Source organism: Taudactylus pleione, unplaced genomic scaffold (assembly GCF_031769625.1).
Source record: "Taudactylus pleione unplaced genomic scaffold, aTauple2 ptg000618l, whole genome shotgun sequence".
NCBI classification, from domain to species: Eukaryota; Metazoa; Chordata; class Amphibia; order Anura; family Myobatrachidae; genus Taudactylus; species Taudactylus pleione.
In genome coordinates, this window is record NW_028285020.1 from 2227254 (window position 1) to 2242575 (window position 15322).

A 15322-nucleotide genomic window follows, 5' to 3' on the forward strand; every position below is an offset into this window, starting at 1 on the left:
CCTCTACCCGCAGGGACTGAGCTCCGTGTTCTTCTCCCCAGATAGAGATCTCAGGTCTCCAGGTGACTGGCCGGCCCATGGGTCAGCGTTGTCACCCCTGCACACATACAGTCATTATACTATGTAACAGGAGACCCCCACACGTCTCATTACCAGTCCCCTCGCTGTGCAGCCCCTCACTCCTCTACCCGCAGGGACTGAGCTCCGTGTTCTTCTCCCCAGATAGAGATCTCAGGTCTCCAGGTGACTGGCCGGCCCATGGGTCAGCGTTGTCACCCCTGCACACATACAGTCATTATACTATGTAACAGGAGACCCCCACACGTCTCATTACCAGTCCCCTCGCTGTGCAGCCCCTCACTCCTCTACCCGCAGGGACTGAGCTCCGTGTTCTTCTCCCCAGATAGAGATCTCAGGTCTCCAGGTGACTGGCCGGCCCATGGGTTAGCGTTGTGTCACCCCTGCACACATACAGTCATTGTACTATGTAACAGGAGACCCCCACACGTCTCATCACCAGTCCCCTCGCTGTGCAGCCCCTCACTCCTCTACCCGCAGGGACTGAGCTCCGTGTTCTTCTCCCCAGATAGAGATCTCAGGTCTCCAGGTGGCTGGCCGGCCCATGGGTCAGCGTTGTCACCCCTGCACACATAGTCATTATACTATGTAACAGGAGACCCCCACACGTCTCATTACCAGTCCCCTCGCTGTGCAGCCCCTCACTCCTCTACCCGCAGGGACTGAGCTTCGTGTTCTTCTGCCCAGATTGAGATCTCAGGTCTCCAGGTGACTGGCCGGCCCATGGGTCAGGTTTATACGTCACCCCTGCACACATACAGTCATTGCTCTATGTAACGGGAGATTCCCCACACGTTTTATCACCAGCCCCCTCGCTGTGCAGCCCCTCACTCCTCTACCCGCTGGCCCTGAGCTCCGTGTCTGTGCTGTAACATGTCCTCTCTCCACAGATCCATCTTAATGGATATTGACCTGGACTATGAGAGGCCCAATGTGGAAACCATTAAATGTGTGGTAGTTGGAGACAACGCGGTGGGAAAGACCCGTCTAATCTGCGCGCGAGCCTGCAATGCCACCCTGACCCAGTACCAACTCCTAGCTACCCATGTTCCAACAGTCTGGGCAATTGACCAATACAGAGTGTGCCAGGAGGTTGGTGACTGAGAGCTGAAGGGGGGGGTGAAATGTCTTTTAATTGTCTGTCTGTTTCTGCTGTATTTACTAAAACGTGTGTATCTGTAAATGATTAAGTAATTTCTTTATCATGGACACATGTATATAATTGGGGAAATGGCTGCACACGTGGAGGGGTGAAATGCGTGAAGCTGTGAAATGCGTGATGGGGGTGGTAGTAGTTTATGCCTCTCAGATCCGGTAAGTAACCTTCTCTACTACATGACACCGGCCTGGCTTCACGTCATTGTCACTGCCTGGGATGCGCAATATAAAATGTGAGCATTGAGTTCTACCTGGTAATGACAGAAATATATAGATATAAAACAGACCCCAACACGCGGTTCTCACGAGCAGCCATCTTGCAGCAGAAGTTTCTTCGTATCCCTGTGTCTTGTGGTGCAGAAAGGCTTGCGCTCCTGTATTAAACAACCTTGGAGCCATGCTGCCTTTTTCTTAGCGCTTAGACACCTCAGATGTTACGGCACCCTCGCCGCGCTTTTCATACGCCAGCTTCCCTCTTCTGGAATCCAGTGTATCCTGGTGATCGGTTCCTTGGTGCTGGGACTAAAAAGCAGGGTCCATGTACTAAGCCTTAGTACATGGAGGGGACCAAATAGCTCCTGTCATTGTTCAAACACCGCCTGTAAAATGGCAGGAGCTGATTGGTTGGTACTTTACCTCCGTCCACTTTCTCTCCCCAAGGCTTCGTAAATAGACCCCTGTGTCTATACTGAGAATGACATTGCTATGGTGGTACAGTGTCACAGTTATGGTAAAGCCTGCGTAGTATTGTTATCTTACGATGAATGCGCATCCTTTCCTGCTCCTAGCGACATGATTACAGCGTTTCACCTCTAAATGTGACGATTTTACCTCCCTGCTGCAGTTACTCCCAGAATGGATCACGCTGGTAGGTTGTGTAGTGCAGTTGTCTACCGACAGGGGGCAGTGTCCTCACTAGATCTGAGAGGAAGTGGCGCCATTTATGTCATGTTTGACCTCCTGCCATTAGCTTCCGTTTGCACAATATGGTGATATCTGTCCCATAATGTCCTTGTCCCCTGGTCAGTATAGGGGGAATAGCCTCAGTGCCTGAGCATGCAGTAATATAGTTCTGCGTTGTATGACTGTCCCTACCGTTCCTGTGCTGCATGTCGTTCCAGGTTCTAGAGCGCTCCCGCGATGTGGTTGATGAGGTCAGCGTCTCTCTGCGGCTCTGGGACACTTTTGGAGACCACCACAAGGACCGGCGCTTTGCGTACGGAAGGTGAGAGCCCTTCTGTGGGATTTCTGGACATTGAATAGTAATCGATAAATGTACATCACCCCCACCAGCAGGAAAAGGGGGCTGCACTGGTTATACACATTTGTGATCTGAGCCGGGTACAAATGCATTATGGTCTGGGTTGTTTGTGCAGGACAAACTCGCACCATCTTGCACGTTTAAACGTGAGAGTTTGTCCCACAACTCGCCATTGTGCGACTCCGTGTGATGCTCAAACCTTGTAATGCGACTTTCATTACGAGCAAGTTATACAGAAGCCTTCACAGGTCCATGAACGCTTCTGTGTTAAAACGAAACCCACTCCCTAAAAGTACAACCAGCACCAGAGTTTTCTGAGCCAGTCCTGTTTGTGGAAATGCAGGGGACAAAATGGGGGTCCCCTGTATTGTCCACAACCAGCACCAGACTTTCTAGCAGGGGTGTAATGCCACAGTTGGGGTACCCTTTCACCAGGTCCCCATCCAAAGCATTCATCACTTTACCGTTAATCAGCCCATGCCGGGAGCCCTGGGGAGATGGGGACCCCCAAATAAAGGGGCTCCCCCTCTCCAGGACACCCCAGGCCTGGGCTGATAGCCAGTGCTAACCTTGATACCCCTGTACGGTGCGTGCCTGGTTGACTGTATAAAAAAAAGATGAAATAATATTGTCTTTCACAGTAGAACTTGAGGTCCCAGCAAGCTTCCCCCGCATGCTGGTACTTGGAGAACAACAAGTACCAGCATGCGGGGTATTAAGGGCCCCCTGGTACATCTACTTCACCTGCAAAAGAAATCTAAAAATAAACAGTATGTACAATTTTATTTCACGTGTACTCACACACCTTCACTCCTACAGTAGCATCCACGTAACCTGCAAAACTTTTGTCCAGGTGTGTGTGTGTGTGTGTGTGTGTGTGTATATGTATATATATATATATATATGTATATATATATATATATATATATATATATATATATATATATATATATAATTTATTTATTTAAGGCCATAGTACTGGGTAACCTCTCCTGTGTATGCTAGAGGGTGAGATGCTGGGAACTAGAGGAATCCTCTGTAATAGTACTGGGTGACCTCTCCTGTGCTGTGCCAGAGGGTGAGATGCTGGGGGCACATCCGGAGGAGGAAGCGCTGAAGCCATAGGGGAATCCTCTGTAATAGTACTGGGTGACCTCTCCTGTGCTGTGCCAGAGGGAGAGATGCTGGGGGCACATCCGGAGGAGGAAGCGCTGAGGCCATAGGGGAATCCTCTGTAATAGTACTGGGTGACCTCTCCTGTGCTGTGCCAGAGGGAGAGATGCTGGGGGCACATCCGGAGGAGGAAGCGCTGAGGCCATAGGGGAATCCTCTGTAATAGTACTGGGTGACCTCTCCTGTGCTGTGCCAGAGGGTGAGATGCTGGGGGCACATCCGGAGGAGGAAGAGCTGAGGCCATAGGGGAATCCTCTGTAATAGTACTGGGTGACCTCTCCTGTGCTGTGCCAGAGGGTGAGATGCTGGGGGCACATCCGGAGGAGGAAGCGCTGTGGCCATAGGGGAATCCTCTGTAATAGTACATGGGTGACCTCTCCTGTGCTGTGCCAGAGGGTGAGATGCTGTGGGCACATCCGGAGGAAGCGCTGAGGCCATAGGGGAATCCTCTGTAATAGTACATGGGTGACCTCTCCTGTGCTGTGCCAGAGGGTGAGATGCTGTGGGCACATCCGGAGGAAGCGCTGAGGCCATAGGGGAATCCTCTGTAATAGTACTGGGTGACCTCTCCTGTGCTGTGCCAGAGGGAGAGATGCTGGGGGCACATCCGGAGGAGGAAGCGCTGAGGCCATAGGGGAATCCTCTGTAATAGTACTGGGTGACCTCTCCTGTGCTGTGCCAGAGGGTGATATGATGGGGGCACATCCGGAGGAGGAAAGCGCTGAGGCCATAGGGGAATCCTCTGTAATAGTACTGGGTGACCTCTCCTGTGCTGTGCCAGAGGGTGAGATGCTGGGGGCACATCCGGAGGAAGAAGCGCTGAGGCCATAGGGGAATCCTCTGTAATAGTACTGGGTGACCTCTCCTGTGCTGTGCCATGAACAAACCTCTGAACCAGTTGGAGCACGGCTCTCATATTGGGCTAGTGTATTAATTGCTACTCTCTGCTCTATAGAAACATTGAGCTTGTCGGCAGATAAGAACCACTTGTTCCATCTAGTCTGCCCCATTTCATGTATCCTTTAGGCAACTTCAACCCTATTTGCTCCTTATGTCTCTCTTAAGGATATCCTTATGCCTATCCCAAGTGTGTGTACATTGTTCCACCATCTTAGCTTCAACCACATCTGATGGGGGCTATTCCACTTATCCACTACCCATTCTGTGATGTCATTTATCCTCACATTTCCTCTGAGCCTCCGTCCCCCCAGTGTCAGTGCATGTCCTCGTGTCCTTCTACATCTCTTCCTCTGAGCCTCCGTCCCCCCAGTGTCAGTGCATGTCCTCGTGTCCTTCTACATCTCTTCCTCTGAGCCTCCGTCCCCCCCAGTGTCAGTGCATGTCCTCGTGTCCTTCTACATCTCTTACTATGAGGAATGCTTCCATCCTGTCCCTTGATATATATCCCTTCATGTATTTGAATGTTTCTATCATGTCCCCCCTTTCCCTTCTCTGATCCAAACTATACATATTCAGATCTTTTAGTCTTTCTGGGTAAGTTCTGTGCTGTGGGCTATGCACTATTTTAGTTGCCCTTCATTAGAGACTGGACAATGTGTCTATATCCTTCTGGAGATATGTCCTCCAGAACTGAACACAGTAATCTAGATGAGGACGTACCAATGATCTATTACTAGAAGCTGTCTGGATCCAGCCTCCTCGTTCTATGAGTGTGGGATCAGTGAGCAGGGAATCTGTACTAAGTCTTTTAGACCATTGACCGAGATTCCCATGAAAACCGCCTACATTCTGGCAATAGCTTCCGCTTGGTGATGGAATGCTACTTCAATTAGAACCATCTTACCTTAGAATTGTATGGCCAGGTACCCACCAGATAACCTTCGTCACGATGAACAGTTTCAAGCCAAATCGGAATGACCTATCGTGTCGCGTTGCTCAGTGTGTACCCTCTGTTACGCTCTCGCGCTGGTCTTACCTGATATCTTCTGGTTGGCCGTGCTGCACGGTCAGTCAGAAGATATCGTGTGCCATGCCATTCTGCTATTCAGCATCGCCTGGTACATCGTGCCATAGTACCACTGCATTCCGCAATGTGTACGCACGGCACGATATATAGTTCCGTCGGCCGCTGGATCGGCTCGGAGCACATCGTTCTGATGTGTACCCGGCCTATGAGTGCTGAGCTTGGATCAGAGTACGTAGACTTCTGCCACTTTTTATATTTACTATGCTGCATAAATCTGTTGCGTAACTTTTGACCTGTCATCTGTCTTCCTAAAAGACGTAAGTGTTAGCGCCTCCCCCAGCCTTGTCCATGCATTGCATCCTGTGTGCCAACAAGGAACCGCTCCGTGTGCAGAGACCTCTAACATCTACCGAACTGTCCGTTCCTGGTATTGAGTACTCTGCTCTGTCCTACATTACACTCTGCATTCCATGTTCTGCTGGGGTAACGCCAGTGAGGTGTCCCGATGTTTGCCAGCCAGGCTGTGTGACAGCTACAGATAGCTCTGGAATGTTGTTCTGCTGTTCAGACCTCAGTACCTGAACTCTGGCTGATCTGTGCCGTGCCCCTGCCAGCAACTAGGATGATAATTCCCCACATGGCCTCATTACTACACGGGGGCACATGGCTTCACTACTACATGGGGGGGGGCACATGGCCTCACTACTACATGGGGGCACATGGCTTCACTACTACATGGGGGGGGGCACATGGCCTCACTATTATGGGGGCCACATGGCCTCACTACTGTATGGACCTTGCATTTATTGCTCAGGTCTTCTTTGGGAGAGATTAGAGGAGTATTGGTCTGTAGCTGTGTATGTGGATTATTGCGCCAGAGCCCTAAACACTCTCTAGCTGATCCCAATAGTAGAGCTGACAGTGTAGGAGCAGGCAGGTTGTACAGTGTGTACCAGAACATTCTGAGGTAAACTGTGCACCATGACACCAGGCCCAGAGTCCTAGCACTTCTCCATATACACACTGTGCACCATGACACCAGGCCCAGAGTCCTAGCACTTCTCCATATACACACTGTGCACCATGACACCAGGCCCAGAGTCCTAGCACTTCTCCATATACACACGGCGCACCAGGCCCAGAGTCCTAGCACTTCTCCATATACACACGGCGCACCATGACACCAGGCCCAGAGTCCTAGCACTTCTCCATATCCACACTGTGCACCATGACACCAGGCCCAGAGTCCTAGCACTTCTCCATATACACACCGTGCACCATGACACCAGGCCCAGAGTCCTAGCACTTCTCCATATCCGCACCGTGACACCAGGCCCAGAGTCCTAGCACTTCTCCATATTAAGGAATCTATATATGAACCTCTGTACACTCCTGCCTATACCTTCTAATATCCTGCCTATACCTTCTAATATCCTGCCTATACCTTCTAATATCCTGCCTATACCTTCTAATATCCTGCCTATACCTTCTAATATCCTGCCTATACCTTCTAATATCCTGCCTATACCTTCTAATATCCTGCCTATACCTTCTAATATCCTGCCTATACCTTCTAATATCCTGCCTATACCTTCTAATATCCTGCCTATACCTTCTAATATCCTGCCTATACCTTCTAATATCCTGCCTATACCTTCTAATATCCTGCCTATACCTTCTAATATCCTGCCTATATCTTCTAAGGATGACACTAATTTGCGTACGCTGTCATACAGTAAATAAAGACTTAGACCTGGAATCTGTGGTTCCAAAGCACAAAGTATTATTATTAAAGTAAAGTAAAGTACAGTCAGTTACACGCTATTGATCCAGACACAATTCGGCGCAAAGGAATTATACAGACCCAAGTACAGTATACATACGCAGCGCTTCCGGACAAGATGTTAGGCATCAGCAAGAGACCCCTCGTCCGTCAGCATTCAGCACGAAGACTAAAGACCCAGTGTTGGAGCACACATATTTATACCCCCCCAGAGATAGACAACACAATAGAGGAGTTTGTTGCTTATGCCATTGGTTCCCAAAGGGGATACATCTGTTACAGAGCATTTAACAGGCTGATTCAAATAGACCCAACCCAGCCTCTAACAACTGGTTGTCTCTGGTTTCCTGCCACATGCAACATCCTAACAGTTGTTCATATCATATACATTTTGTTGCTTGAAGTCTCTGCGGTCCATAAGTCGAGAATGCATGATGCGATCTCCCCACCGATGATACCGGAATACTGTGGAAAGAGGGCCTGATTCAGAGCCGGACGCTCTGACCAGAGCGCTCGCTCTGAATCAGGGCCCTCCTCCCTGAAAATGGAGCGGCCTTATGGACGCTCGCATAGCTGTGGGTTACCACCCACAGCTTAGGCGAGCGTCCATGATGATGGTCGCGATGGTCAAGACCATCGGGCTTGCGACGGAGACCCTGCGGTAGGGTCTCGCTGCCGCAAGCCCTGGAGTGATTTTGGCTCTATCAGAGCCAAAATCACTCCCACTGACATCACTAATGATGTTAGTGGGGCCGCCTTCAGACGGTAGGCGTTCCCATGGGAACGCCTCCGTCTGGGCAGGCACGCCCACCAAAGGGGGCGTGCTGTCAATCAACATCGACAGCACGCCCCTTTTGGTGCGAGACCCGGAGCGACGGACAGCCCGTCGCTATCCGGGTCTCGCGCATGCGCACGACGGATCTCCCTCCGCCGTGCGCATGCGCAGTGGGGCAACATCGACCCGCTTGCGAGTGTCCTGCGCTCGCGAGCGGGTCTGAATGACCCCCAGAGTACGCATCAGTACGAAACCAAACACTGCTTACTTAGCATGTATAAAACCTTAATTACCAAATAATCTTTATTTCACAGCATTTATACTTAATGAACAAACTTAAATCTTATACCTTAAAGCTTATGGAACCTTGTATGTGAATATGTAATGTGTGAGTATACGGGGTTTGATATAAAGACGCTAGTTACCTGGGGACAGATGCGTGCGCATTTAGCTACTAAACAGTGTTTTTCATATAGGATCTTATGCATTCGCTAATATGTAACTAGTTAACAGCGCAATTGTGCGTATTACTGTGTATATGAGAAATGATGAAAGATGCAATCGCATGGTGCTAATAGTAATCTCGCCATATGTACATAATTGTGAGTTTGTCCAAAATGGCGCTTGGGCGGCCATTCGCAAAATGGCGTCTTGCAATTTCATTTCCAAGATGGCGTCTTGCAGCCAGTCGCAAGATGGCGTCGCCGCGATTCAATTTTAAACTGATCTTGTCTCAGCCAATTATCCAGCTTCGACAATATATACACGGTGCACCATGACACCAGGCCCAGACGCCTAGCAGTTCTCCATATACACACTGTGCACCATGACACCAGGCCCAGAGTCCTAGCACTTCTCCATATACACACGGTGCACCATGACACCAGGCCCAGACGCCTAGCACTTCTCCATATACACACCGTACACTATGACACCAGGCCCAGAGTCCTAGCACTTCTCCATATCCACACTGTGCACCATGACACCAGGCCCAGACTCCTAGCACTTCTCCATATCCACACTGTGCACCATGACACCAGGCCCAGAGTCCTAGCACTTCTCCATATCCACACTGTGCACCAGGCCCAGAGTCCTAGCACTTCTCCATATACACACTGTGCACCATGACACCAGGCCCAGAGTCCTAGCACTTCTCCATATCCACACTGTGCACCATGACACCAGGCCCAGAGTCCTAGCACTTCTCCATATCCACACTGTGCACCAGGCCCAGAGTCCTAGCACTTCTCCATATCCACACTGTGCATCATGACACCAGGCCCAGACTCCTAGCACTTCTCCATATACACACGGTGCACCATGACACCAGGCCCAGACTCCTAGCACTTCTCCATATACACACGGTGCACCATGACCCCAGGCCCAGACTCCTAGCACTTCTCCATATACACACTGGCACCATGACACCATAGTCTTGGTGTGCAGGTGCAGTGACAACACTGGCTGGGGTGTATATAGTGATAGTGTGGTGACACTGCTGGCTGTATTTTGCTCAGTTGGCTTTATTAGTGTTTTTTTATAGACCCTGCTGGCTGTAATCAATGGGGTGAGGGTGTGATGACACTGCTGGCTGTAATCAATGGGGTGAGGGTGTGATGACACTGCTGGCTGTAATCAATGGGGTGAGGGTGTGGTGACACTGCTGGCTGTAATCAATGGGGTGAGGGTGTGATGACACTGCTGGCTGTAATCAATGGGGTGAGGGTGTGGTGACACTGCTGGCTGTAATCAATGGGGTGAGGGTGTGATGACACTGCTGGCTGTAATCAATGGGGTGAGTATGTGGTGACACTGCTGGCTGTAATCAATGGGGTGAGGGTGTGGTGACACTGCTGGCTGTAATCAATGGGGTGAGGGTGTGGTGACACTGATAGTTGTATTCAGTGAGGTGAAGTTCAATGTGTATAGATGTTGGTGTAGCTGTTTATTTGACCAGTGTATAATGTTATGTCTGTTAACCTTGTTCGGGCATGTGGTGACACTGCTGGCTGTATACAGTGGGGTGTGGATGTGGTGACACTGCTGGCTGTGTACAGTGGGGTGTGGATGTGGTGACGCTGCTGGCTGTGTACAGTGGGGTGTGGATGTGGTGACACTGCTGGCTGTATACAGTGGGATGTGGATGTGGTGACACTGCTGGCTGTATACAGTGGGGTGTGGATGTGGTGACATTGCTGGCTGTATACAGTGGGGTGTGGATGTGGTGACTTTGCTGGCTGTGTACAGTGGGGTGTGGATGCGGTGGGGTGTCACTGTTCGCGTTATACGGTGGGGTGTCACTGTTCGCGGTATTCGGTTTGGCGACATTGCTGGCGGTATACGGTTTGGCGACACTGGTGGCGGTATACGGTTTGACGACACTGCTGGCTGTATACAGTGAGGTGGGGATGTGGTGGCACTGCTGGTTGTATTCAGTGAGGTGACACTGCTGGCTGTATATGGTAGGCTGTAGGTAAGGTGACACTGCTGGCTGTATATGGTATGCTATAGGTGGGGTGACTGCTGGCTGTATACAGTGGCGTGTGGATGTGGTGACATTGGCTGTATACAGTGGGGTGTGGATGTGGTGACATTGCTGGCTGTATACAGTGGGGTGTGGATGTGGTGACACTGCTGGCTGTATACAGTGGCGTGTGGATGTGGTGACACTGCTGGCTGTGTACAGTGGCGTGTGGATGTGGTGACACTGCTGGCTGTGTACAGTGGGGTGTGGATGTGGTGACACTGCTGGCTGTATACAGTGGGGTGTGGATGTGGTGACATTGCTGGCTGTATACAGTGGGGTGTGGATGTGGTGACTTTGCTGGCTGTGTACAGTGGGGTGTGGATGCGGTGGGGTGTCACTGTTCGCGTTATACGGTGGGGTGTCACTGTTCGCGGTATTCGGTTTGGCGACATTGCTGGCGGTATACGGTTTGGCGACACTGGTGGCGGTATACGGTTTGACGACACTCCTGGCTCTATACAGTGAGGTGGGGATGTGGTGGCACTGCTGGTTGTATTCAGTGAGGTGACACTGCTGGCTGTATATGGTATGCTATAGGTGGGGTGACTGCTGGCTGTATACAGTGGCGTGTGGATGTGGTGACATTGGCTGTATACAGTGGGGTGTGGATGTGGTGACATTGCTGGCTGTATACAGTGGGGTGTGGATGTGACACTGCTGGCTGTATACGGTGGGGTGACTCTGCTGGCTGTATATGGTAGGCTATAGGTGGGGTGACACTGCTGGCTGTATACGGTGGGGTGACTGCTGGCTGTATATGGTAGGCTATAGGTGGGGTGACACTGCTGGCTGTATACGGTGGGGTGACTCTGCTGGCTGTATACAGTGAGGTGGGGATATGGTGGCACTGCTGGCTGTATTTGGTACGCTGTAAGTGAGGTGACACTGCTGGCTGTATATGGTAGGCTATAGGTGGGGTGACTGCTGGCTGTATACAGTGAGGTGGGGATGTGGTGGCACTGCTGGCTGTATACGGTGGGGTGACACTGCTAGCTGTATACAGTGAGGTGGGGATGTGGTGGCACTGCTGGCTGTATATGGTACGCTGTAGGTGAGGTGACACTGCTGGCTGTATACAGTGAGGTGGGGATGTGGTGGCACTGCTGGCTGTATACGGTGAGGTGGGGATGTGGTGGCACTGCTGGCTGTATATGGTATGCTATAGGTGGGGTGACTGCTGGCTGTATACAGTGGCGTGTGGATGTGGTGACATTGGCTGTATACAGTGGGGTGTGGATGTGGTGACATTGCTGGCTGTATACAGTGGGGTGTGGATGTGGTGACACTGCTGGCTGTATACAGTGGCGTGTGGATGTGGTGACACTGCTGGCTGTGTACAGTGGCGTGTGAATGTGGTGACACTGCTGGCTGTGTACAGTGGGGTGTGGATGTGGTGACACTGCTGGCTGTATACAGTGGGGTGTGGATGTGGTGACATTGCTGGCTGTATACAGTGGGGTGTGGATGTGGTGACTTTGCTGGCTGTGTACAGTGGGGTGTGGATGCGGTGGGGTGTCACTGTTCGCGTTATACGGTGGGGTGTCACTGTTCGCGGTATTCGGTTTGGCGACATTGCTGGCGGTATACGGTTTGGCGACACTGGTGGCGTTATACGGTTTGACGACACTGCTGGCTGTATACAGTGAGGTGGGGATGTGGTGGCACTGCTGGTTGTATTCAGTGAGGTGACACTGCTGGCTGTATATGGTAGGCTGTAGGTGGGGTGACTGCTGACTGTATACAGTGGCGTGTGGATGTGGTGACATTGGCTGTATACAGTGGGGTGTGGATGTGGTGACACTGCTGGCTGTATACAGTGGCGTGTGGATGTGGTGACACTGCTGGCTGTGTACAGTGGCGTGTGAATGTGGTGACACTGCTGGCTGTGTACAGTGGGGTGTGGATGTGGTGACACTGCTGGCTGTGTACAGTGGGGTGTGGATGTGGTGACACTGCTGGCTGTATACAGTGGGGTGTGGATGTGGTGACATTGCTGGCTGTATACAGTGGGGTGTGGATGTGGTGACACTGCTGGCTGTATACGGTGGGGTGACTCTGCTGGCTGTATATGGTAGGCTATAGGTGGGGTGACACTGCTGGCTGTATACGGTGGGGTGACTGCTGGCTGTATATGGTAGGCTATAGGTGGGGTGACACTGCTGGCTGTATACGGTGGGGTGACTCTGCTGGCTGTATACAGTGAGGTGGGGATATGGTGGCACTGCTGGTTGTATTTGGTACGCTGTAAGTGAGGTGACACTGCTGGCTGTATATGGTAGGCTATAGGTGGGGTGACTGCTGGCTGTATACAGTGAGGTGGGGATGTGGTGGCACTGCTGGCTGTATACGGTGGGGTGACACTGCTAGCTGTATACAGTGAGGTGGGGATGTGGTGGCACTGCTGGCTGTATATGGTACGCTGTAGGTGAGGTGACACTGCTGGCTGTATACGGTGGGGTGACACTGCTGGCTGTATACAGTGAGGGGATGTGGTGGCACTGCTGGCTGTATATGGTAGGCTATAGGTGGGGTGACACTGCTGGCTGTATACGGTGGGGTGACTCTGCTGGCTGTATATGGTAGGCTATAGGTGGGGTGACACTGCTGGCTGTATACGGTGGGGTGACTCTGCTGGCTGTATACAGTGAGGTGGGGATATGGTGGCACTGCTGGCTGTATTTGGTACGCTGTAAGTGAGGTGACACTGCTGGCTGTATACGGTGAGGTGACACTGCTGGCTGTATACAGTGAGATGTGGGTGTGATGTTGGTGTATGCTATATCTCTGAGCAGTATATAGGGTTTTATGTGACTGTGAGATGACCCTGGATAATGATCTAGCAGAGCTGGGACACTGAGTATAACGTCTGGGAAGGTTTCTGCCCGTCCTACCAGTGCCCCACGCTGCCTGGCTGCCCTTCACTTAATCACATGTTACCCTAATCTGCAGTCACACAGATAGCGGTGCCGACCTGCGCCAACGGTGTACATGTCTTACTGCTTATTTATTCACCCTCTATAACACATTGTTACCAATCTGTGTGTACTCTGAATATTACTCAGTACACCTCCTCCCTGTGTCTCCATATAGCCACCACCTGTACTTCTCCCTACTACATATAATCCCTGTACAACTCCTTCTATTACTAACGACAGTCTCCTAGTACTCCACATAATCTATTCCCTGTTACCCCATATATATCCAGTGTCTATTATTAGCCCATAGGTAGTGCTGTGTGCAGGAGAGCAGAGATGTAAGGGGCAGTAGGTAGGGGGGGTGTAGGAGAGCAGAGATGTAAGGGGCAGTAGGTAGGGGGGTGTAGGAGAGCAGAGATGTAAGGGGCAGTAGGTAGGGGGGGTGTAGGAGAGCAGAGATGTAAGGGGCAGTAGGTAGGGGGTGTAGGAGAGCAGAGATGTAAGGGGCAGTAGGTAGGGGTGTGTAGGAGAGCAGAGATGTGAGGGGCAGTAGGTAGGGGATGTGTAGGAGAGCAGAGATGTGAGGGGCAGTAGGTAGGGGATGTGTAGGAGAGCAGAGATGTGAGGGGCAGTAGGTAGGGGATGTGTAGGAGAGCAGAGATGTAAGGGGCAGTAGGTAGGGGATGTGTAGGAGAGCAGAGATGTAAGGGGCAGTAGGTAGGGGGGGTGTAGGAGAGCAGAGATGTAAGGGGCAGTAGGTAGGGGTGTGTAGGAGAGCAGAGATGTGAGGGGCAGTAGGTAGAGGTGTGTAGGAGAGCAGAGATGTAAGGGGCAGTAGGTAGGGGGGTGTAGGAGAGCAGAGATGTAAGGGGCAGTAGGTAGGGGTGTGTAGGAGAGCAGAGATGTAAGGGGCAGTAGGTAGGGGTGTGTAGGAGAGCAGAGATGTAAGGGGCAGTAGGTAGAGGTGTGTAGGAGAGCAGAGATGTAAGGGGCAGTAGGTAGGGGGGGTGTAGGAGAGCAGAGATGTAAGGGGCAGTAGGTAGGGGTGTGTAGGAGAGCAGAGATGTAAGGGGCAGTAGGTAGGGGTGTGTAGGAGAGCAGAGATGTGAGGGGCAGTAGGTAGAGGTGTGTAGGAGAGCAGAGATGTAAGGGGCAGTAGGTAGGGGGGTGTAGGAGAGCAGAGATGTAAGGGGCAGTAGGTAGGGGTGTGTAGGAGAGCAGAGATGTGAGGGGCAGTAGGTAGAGGTGTGTAGGAGAGCAGAGATGTAAGGGGCAGTAGGTAGGGGGGTGTAGGAGAGCAGAGATGTAAGGGGCAGTAGGTAGGGGTGTGTAGGAGAGCAGAGATGTAAGGGGCAGTAGGTAGGGGGGGTGTAGGAGAGCAGAGATGTAAGGGGCAGTAGGTAGGGGTGTGTAGGAGAGCAGAGATATAAGGGGCAGTAGGTAGGGGGGTGTAGGAGAGCAGAGATGTAAGGGGCAGTAGTTAGGGGGGGTATGTACGAGAGCAGAGATGTGAGGGGCAGTAGGTAGGGGGGTGTAGGAGAGCAGAGATGTAAGGGGCAGTAGGTAGGGGGGTGTAGGAGAGCAGAGATGTAAGGGGCAGTAGGTAGGGGATGTGTAGGAGAGCAGAGATGTAAGGGGCAGTAGGTAGGGGTGTGTAGGAGAGCAGAGATGTAAGGGGCAGTAGGTAGAGGTGTGTAGGAGAGCAGAGATGTAAGGGGCAGTAGG

The 15322-nt window shown here is 51.6% G+C and overlaps 1 long non-coding RNA gene across 1 annotated transcript in view; it reads left to right on the top strand.

The window, feature by feature from the left end:
- Positions 1-2457, top strand: part of LOC148479679 (uncharacterized) — a 47416-nt gene extending 44959 nt beyond the window's left edge. Inside the window, exons 2-3 of the long non-coding RNA XR_015871985.1 lie at positions 969-1170; positions 2358-2457. This is a non-coding gene — a long non-coding RNA (uncharacterized LOC148479679). The remainder of the gene's footprint in view (positions 1-968; positions 1171-2357) is intronic.
- The last annotated feature ends 12865 nt before the right edge of the window (positions 2458-15322 follow it).